We start from the raw sequence: 8,325 nt of genomic DNA, 5'->3' as shown, positions 1-8,325 counted from the left end.
TCAAATATATAGCGGAGTGGCCCCCAACGTGGGCTGGGGAAATTGTCAAAAAATAAACCCAGAAGATTCCACCGTGCGCTGTCGAGGACGTCCTCGGGATATCGTGTTGGAACTTTGTATTTTGGCTTCAACTGATCCCACTCTGGAGGATCAGTGGACGCAAAGAGCTTTAAGCCCTGGTGTCCCTCCAAGGGCACAGTGCATTACTTTCAATTAGACTTTGCAAATAGAAGAACATGACTATAAATATCCAACCACTGTCACACAAAATAATGAGATCTAGCAGATGAATCATTGCATTGTTCAAACCACAACTGATGGTATGTATATTAAAATAATCATTAGTGTATGCGTATCTTTATTATGCGCACGATCATTGTGTATCGATCACAATCGTACTTTTCTGCCTCATGTTACAGAACATTGAACAAAGCAAATTTTTCATAAGTTAATTGAAAATAGGAAAAAATTACCTGTATTTCCTTTGATGTCAGATTGCATGCTGTGCACAATGCACATGCAAATTGACATTCATAGGTTTCTTGGTTCTTTCGGTAAAGTCACGTAGAAGGGAAATAATAAAATAAAAATAAAACATAATAAAATACAAAGACAACGTCTGAATTCAGACGCTGTCTTTCCGACAGCCCTGTTCTTCACCTGAGGACGGCTGCTTGCGTTGTGGCCGAAACGTCGTGAGAATTGTATTTTATTATGTTTTATTTTATTATTTTATTATTCCCTTCTACGTGACTTTACCGAGAGAACCAAGAAGATGAATCCCTGCAGTCACGAAATCTTTAAATCGAAAAAATGCATATGTTTGTGACAGTACGCGACATACAAAACAAAAATCAGAAGGGGTAGGCAGCAATTTATTACGACAACATTTTTTAAAAGTTAAAGAGGGAACATTCTGTTATAATCAAGAAAATGTTGACGGTATTGAGTTAGATAAGATGTAAAAGCTGTGTCATTCGGTCAATACATGAAATTGATGATCGAGATGGGCAAAATGTTATATTGAAGTGTCAAACTAAATATTGATAAGAGCAACTTTACAAAAAAAAAGTAATATGCTATGTTCTTGTGTTTCTCAGTTTTATGAAAATCAATAGGCAAGTTGTTTTATCTGCAGCGTACGTTTCTCAGTCTTAATCTCTCCATCTTCATAAACCATGTACTCGTGGCTCTCTCATATAAAGGGTTGTATTTTTCGATGTAAACGCTTACCACCAAACTGGCAATCCAGTAACAACTCGTCACAGCATCATAGTGCTTTAGTTTGCAACAACAATTCCCACAGAGCACGCGGCAAGAGAACAGATTACCGCATAACGACTTTGTAAAAAAAAAACATCTAAGCTGCAACCATAAAATTACTTAATCATTCCACAGTTGACGGAAGGCCCTCCATAAGAGCGAGAGAGAGACCCTCTGTAGTAAGACAATATTCTGGCCTACTCTTTCACACTGGAAAGATGTCTTGATAGAGGTGGCACTCTACCACACCAACAACAAAGATCCCCCGCACAGCATTAACAGGCTGTAGGAGCAAGTGCTGTTAGCGAGCACCTATGAAGGCCAGCACGGCACACTAGGGGGTGGGTGACCAGTACCACGCCCGACCTCCTTTGTCTCCCCAGTCGCGATGTTTACACACCGCACCAGGTACTCATTTAAGGCTGAGTCGACCTAGAGGGAGGATGCCCAGGACCGGTTCAGATAATCGTCACCGGTGTTGGCCGTGAGTGGGAACCGAACTCGGGTGGCACCACCGCTCTACCCCACCACGTCACACGCGACCCACTACTGATCGACTCACCGTGGTCGACGCATACTTGGTGGACTAGAGGCGTGGGTGATTTGGGAAACGTGGATCAGGAGCTAGAACCGCCAACCTCTAAACTGTGCAAGTCCGCACTTTGCTCAAGCATGAACGCCACGGCAGAGTGAGTTTCACTCATGCAAGTTCAGCCTGATTATGATGCAAACATTGCTGCACAGTTACCTGAAGTTTAATGTAGCCTGCTTGTATGCATTAATTATACAGGCAACGTTTAAAATATTCAAACAGTTAACCCTCTTCCTTCCCTTCTATCAATTCCACATTCCCCTTAGCTTCTTAATTTAGCCTTCTGTCAACAGGAATGTTAATACGTTCATTACGAGCCTAATGACGCTGCTAATGTTCCACAGCCCTTTGATTTTTAACTTCCTATTTTAACTTGTAATATAAACCATTGAGCACAGCTGCCGTGTAACACTGGCAGTTATTGCGACACGGGGAGTTGGCTGTCCTTGATGGATCCATTAGGGAGACAGGGCTACCATCCCCTTGATACCAGAGGTATTTGCTTGGTAAAGGGAAGGCCAAACATGGGGCATTGTATACATTGCGGCACTCTCCCCAACAGCACTTGCTCACAGAATGCTTCCGCTCTGGGAATATTCGTAACACGTTTTAAATGTACTGACAATGCATGACCTTACGATGTATTCGTTGCTGACCGAAGAATGCACCGTGCGGTCGCACTCGTTACACACAGAGCGCTCGCCACAAATGAAGCACAACACCTGCGCTGATCTCGTCAGGGAGAATGAACGCTCATCACGTGGTCATCCTCGTAGCAGCAGCGGCTGATTGTGGCTGGCCGTCGAACAAAGACGGCGGCGGTCACCCGCATCGCGAGCGCTTTCAGATGCGCTTCTGCGGCCGTCTGGAACGCTCTTGGTTCCTTTCCGATATTAGGATGCCAATGGAGCTGTGCACATTTAAATCTCGATTGAAAACTCATTTCTCGAGAACTGCTTTTTGTGTTTAGTTTGTTGTCCTTCCCCCGCACCTCTGATCAGCGCGGTTGGCTACGTACGGTGCGAAAGTAGTTTAACACAGATACATAGATGAATCTTCCAAAAATGACAACATTCATCTTCAAGATCATTGTTTAGAGAACAATGCCTGCTAGATTGTGAGTTTTTTCGTACAATGTATTTTTTTTTCTTGTGAGGTCAATACGTGACTATGATTCTGAATTTTAATATTCCAGATCAGTATTTAAGGAACAATGCTCACTGGATATTAACATATGGAAATGCATTGTATAAAAGTAAAGGTGCAGCATTGCAATTACTTGGTCACACCACTGCTGGTAAAAGAGCATAGCAGGGACAGACGTTGGAATACCCTCACTTTACCCCACAACACACAGCCTGCTGATCAACTCAATTTGTTGATACACACAGTATATTTTGTTATGTTCGTGTAGTCAATATACGATCGCTGTCATTTTGAACGCGTTGACCTCAAAGCTCAAATGTAAAATTTAGCAGCTTTTTTAAAATATGCTGGTGGGCATCCCTGGCCAAACTGATGCATTAAACAGTAACCTTAGTCTGGCTATGGCTTCACGGCAATGTCTAGCATTTGGCAAATTGCTTTTTATCCTGTTTAAGTAAATCAACCTCAGAGTGTTCTTGTTAAGGGCTCCTCATCCAACACTGAACCTGTTACCATCGCTGTTCCCCAGGGAGCTCTTATTGAGCTCCTGCCTTTCGTCTCTACATCAATGACCTACATTCTATTACACCACGGGCACGAGCCTTGTACACCACGTGCTGATAACGTTCCCCTCTACAAACCCTATCTCCTCCATTGCCATCTCACATCTCTTCAAATGTCCATTCGTACGAGCCGTGACGATGTCCAAAAGCCACCATAAAAATGCAACAACACTGACCCCCCACCCGTCCCCTCGTGGACGATTCTTCAGAAGGTGTTCACGCTCGCATTGATATACACACATCGATTTCCTTAGGCTGATTGGATTGTTTTATCACCTTCTAAATTCTGTAATGTTCCTGGTGAAACTAATCTTTTATTACGACTTCTTTGTCCGACATCATCATGAGTTGTACAATTTTTAGAAACTCAAACCACTACAATGGAAATGAATGTAAATAAAAAAAGCCTAACAACCGGAATGAACCCTTAACGTAGTCATATCTCCCTCTCACACCATTCCAACCTCATGCCAGATTTTTCTACAGACGCCGTCTGGCCAGGGGGTGGGGGTGGGGGGAGGGGTTTGTTTTTACCAAGTTTAACCATACTTCTCCACGCTGGTTACCGATTAGGCGTCCATACCTGTCAACCCTTATCAGTGCCCTACCTTATTACAGACAAATTCAGACCTTATTGGTCACCCCCCGTGCCCCATAGAAATCTCAACCTTCATCCTATACACTACACTACACACTACTACAGACTACACACTACTACACACTACACTATATACTACAGTATACACTACACAGCTGTCAACCCCCTTATCAGTGCCCCCTACTTATTACAGACAAATTTAGACCTTATTGGTCACCCCGTGCCTCTTATAAATCTCAACGTTCATCCTACAAAGCCTCATCACGTGCAGGGCCAGATTAACATTTTGTAGGCCCCTGGGCTACAAGTACTGTGATGCCCCCAATAATATTTTCAAAAGGAAAACAAATTTAAAGAAAAATAAAATTTATTTTACAAGGCTAACAACAAATAAACGTCAGCATTCACAAATAAATAACTTTTCACTTCATCTCTGAGGCCTCTCCAGCTGGCAGAGGCACCTGGGCTGCAGCCCCTAAAGCCCCCTGCCTTTGTAATTAAGCTCGTTGAGACGACTTCTGGAATCCGTCTTTTATTCAACTTATGTTACAGTTACTTCACACTGCTGACAGGCAGCGTGAGAGGGACAGATAGACAGAGAGAGACGCATTGCCACGTGGCAACTCGGAGCCCCGCTCCCGCGTGGCCCCCTTCCTCTGTTCGTTCCCGTTCTGACCACGTGTCGTTCGTCTCTACCCCTATTTAATACCCGGGTCACGTGGTACGTTTCCGCCAATCCTCGTTAGCCTGCATCGAATCTTCCAGGCTCCCTCGTCAGCTCCGGGACCACGCCCCTGACTCATCTCCCCATTGGCTGTGGCCAAAGCCAGCAGAACCAATCCTTATAGCTGTCACCTTTCCATCACGTCAGGGCCATGCCCCCAGGCTTCCCCCCATTGGCTGTAAACAAGGACCAGCAGAGCCAATCACCATGACGAGTTGTGATACGTCAGTGAGCCGGCTATATCCTCATATTACACCTTAATCCGGCCCTGATCACAAGGGAGAAACACAAACAGATAGACAATAAAAGGGTTTTGCCCGTATTGAAACGGCTGTACGCCGTATGGACTTGCAAACTCGATTTCCATGAACAAGAATACGGGGTAACCCGTGTGGGTTGACACGGTGTGGGCTTCGCGTGGCAGCCGACAGACCCTGAACATTGAATGAAAGGTCCAGCGACGTGCAGAGTCGCGCGACACTCCTCAAACAGCGGGGCGGAGATTGCGGTTCACTGGATCATCCGTGTGCCCGGTGTGGAACCGATAGGTGGCATGAGGTGAATGCCAATCCATCACCACCCTTCTGCGAGCGTGGGTTTGGTGAGCGTGAGTGTGGTGTGTGTGGGTTTGGTGAGCGTGCGTGTGTGTGGGGGTGGTGAGTGTGGGTGTGGTGTGGGGGTGGTGAGTGTGGGTGTGGTGAGTGTGGGTGTGGCGAGGGTGTGGTGTGGGTGTGGTGATTGTGGGTGTATGAGTGTGGGGTGGTGAGTGTGGGTTTGGTGAGTGTGGGTGTGGTGAGGTGGGTTTGGTGAGTGTGGGTTTGGTGAGTGTGGTGTGTGGTGTGGTGAGTGTGGGTGTGGTGAGTGTGGGTTTGGTGAGTGTGGGTTTGGTGAGCGTGGGTTTGGTGAGCGTGGGTTGGTGAGTGTGGGTGTGGTGAGTGTGGGTTTGGTGAGTGTGGGTGTGTGGGGTGGGTTGTGAGTGGTGTGTGGTGTGGGTGGGTGTGGGGTGGGTTGGTGAGTGTGGGTTTGGTGAGGTGGGTGTGGGGTGGTGAGTGTGTGTGTGGTGTGTGGTTGGTGTGGGTTTGGTGAGTGTGGTTTGGTGTGTGGTGTGGTGGTGGTGAGGGTGGGTTTGGTGAGTGTGGTGTGGTGTGAGGGTGTGGTGAGTGTGGGTGTGGTGTGGGTTTGGTGAGGGTGGGTTTGGTGAGTGTGGGTGTGGTGTGTGGGTTTGGTGAGGTTGGGTTCTTGAACAAGGGACAGATGGGGGAGGGGCAGCTTGGGTTCAGTCACCATTTGCCACTGATGTTGGCCGTGACCAGGAATTCAGCTCAGGTCACTGGTTTCGCGGTATTATGCACTCACCACATTGCTGCCACTCTACACTGCACCCTATCTAGGTAATAAATATTCGTTAGAGTGGTCACTATTTCCTGACAGTGAATACAGTGCATTGCAGCATTAAACACGATGAGAGACATATTACGTGGAAAACACATTTTAAAATGACAGCTATATATATGATCCACTTAAATATGTCGTCACTTTCAGAGTCCAAATCTCTACCAAATCTCATCATTGAGCAAAAAGGACGAGGAAAAAAAACATGAATATTTTAAAGAAACCTCGCATTTATTTACACGGGGTGACACAGATGTGCCCAGTGTCAAGATTACTTTTCGTAGGTGCTTTTTGAAAAACATTTAGTAAATTGGTTTCACCGTTGGAAACAGTTTAAACATCCTTCATTAAAACATAAAATACGACTTTGAATTCAGAAACAAGTGTTCCAGGTCGCCGACATCATCACGATCATCATCGTCGCTCGCAACTTATGTATATCGCACCTCCCATGCAGTGCACGTCAGGCATCCTTTGGCAGTCTTCGCCTAGGGGACCTTCTGTGGCAGTTGTCGCTATGCAGCACCCTGTGAAAGCAGCACTGGCCTGCTGGGTGTGTAGCGTTGCGTCTACAATCGATTAAATATTTTTTACAAAAAAAACCCCACATCATTAATAAGCTTACGACACACGTATCGAACAGCGTGTGTAGGGAATCAATACGTTTTGATTTCAATATCATCGCTAAGTTGGCGTATCGAAAAATCCTCACCAAAGTCTCAGCACTTCTTCAGGCCGCTTCTTCGCTGGGAACGATTGGCAGAGTCTACTGAAGATTGTCTGGCACGTGGTAAGAGGGTACTGCACTCCGAGAGAAGGCCCACGCATGCAACGAATTCACACTCGAAAGCGCCGCACAGATTGATTCCATCCATCTGCTCTGCTGCCATCTCCTGGGCAAACGGGGTTTTGGAGTTTCACGACCGTGAGTGATCCACTAAGCCCTTGCCCCAACAGTGGGGGATATTACATCCCCCGTTAGTCACTGTGGCTTGAACCACATACTGAGCAACGTCAGTCGGTGCGGGGTTAAGGGGTGCGTGCAGTGGAGAGGGGGTAGTGGACCCAGGACCAGTGCAGGAAGCACTCACAACCACCACCACCTCTTCCTCTTCTTCGTACGGCTGATGCTGATGTAGAGCCGCGACTGGAATTTCACGTGGAGGCAGTCGAGTCCGATAATTGCGCCAGGAGTCGCGGAGTGCGTGGCTGTCACGTGTGCTCTCTCCAAGCGGAGCTCTCTTACTCTCTTGCCCATTCCCTCCCTTCCTCCCCTCGCCCCTCCACTCCTTTCCATCCCTCCCTGGCCATGAACCCCCCACGTGTCCTCCGTTACGGTCAACTTAATCCTCGGCCCTTGCACGCTCACGCCATCTCAAGTCACACTGTTTTTGTTACCGCTTTGAAAACGATGCAAAGCACCTCGCGCTAAGGCGCTCTTGTAAGATAAGATGCCTCCCTTCATATTTGTGAATCGGGCAGAGTAGCCATACATTAAATATTACGTTCTGAGTCGCACACGGGAGATTTATAAATGTTTAATTCGTGCTTCGAGCATCCGCATCTGGCTCACCAGACATTGCCCGTGGCTAGGAATCTAACTCGGGATGTGGGGGTTCCAACTGCACACACTCCTACGCCATCCACCCCCCCCTAATTTATTATTTCACACGAAAGACAATTTTGACGCTTCTGGGTTGAGTATCTCATTAGTATTGACCTTAAATCTTGACTTAAAGCTTTCGTGACTGCAGGAATTCATATTATTTGGGTCTTTCGGTAAAGTCACGTAGATAGAATTTTTATTAATTTTGATGTTTTACCCCACGTGACTTTACCGAAAAAACCTAAAAATATGAATCCTTGCAGTCACGAAAGCTTCAAATCTAGAATCACGTAGATAGGTTCAAATTATATGTTTTATTTTATTTATTTTATTTGAACCTATCTACGTGACTTTACCGAAAGATCCCAAGAATAATATTGCCCTTATAAATGCAAACCAGTTGCAATTATTCGGAGGAATTGAGAAGTGAAGTAAAAAAAG

Source organism: Lethenteron reissneri, chromosome 44, assembly GCF_015708825.2.
Source record: "Lethenteron reissneri isolate LAM-NWPU_2019-01 chromosome 44, ASM1570882v1, whole genome shotgun sequence".
Taxonomy (NCBI): Eukaryota; Metazoa; Chordata; class Hyperoartia; order Petromyzontiformes; family Petromyzontidae; genus Lethenteron; species Lethenteron reissneri.
This window is presented reverse-complemented; position numbering follows the sequence as displayed.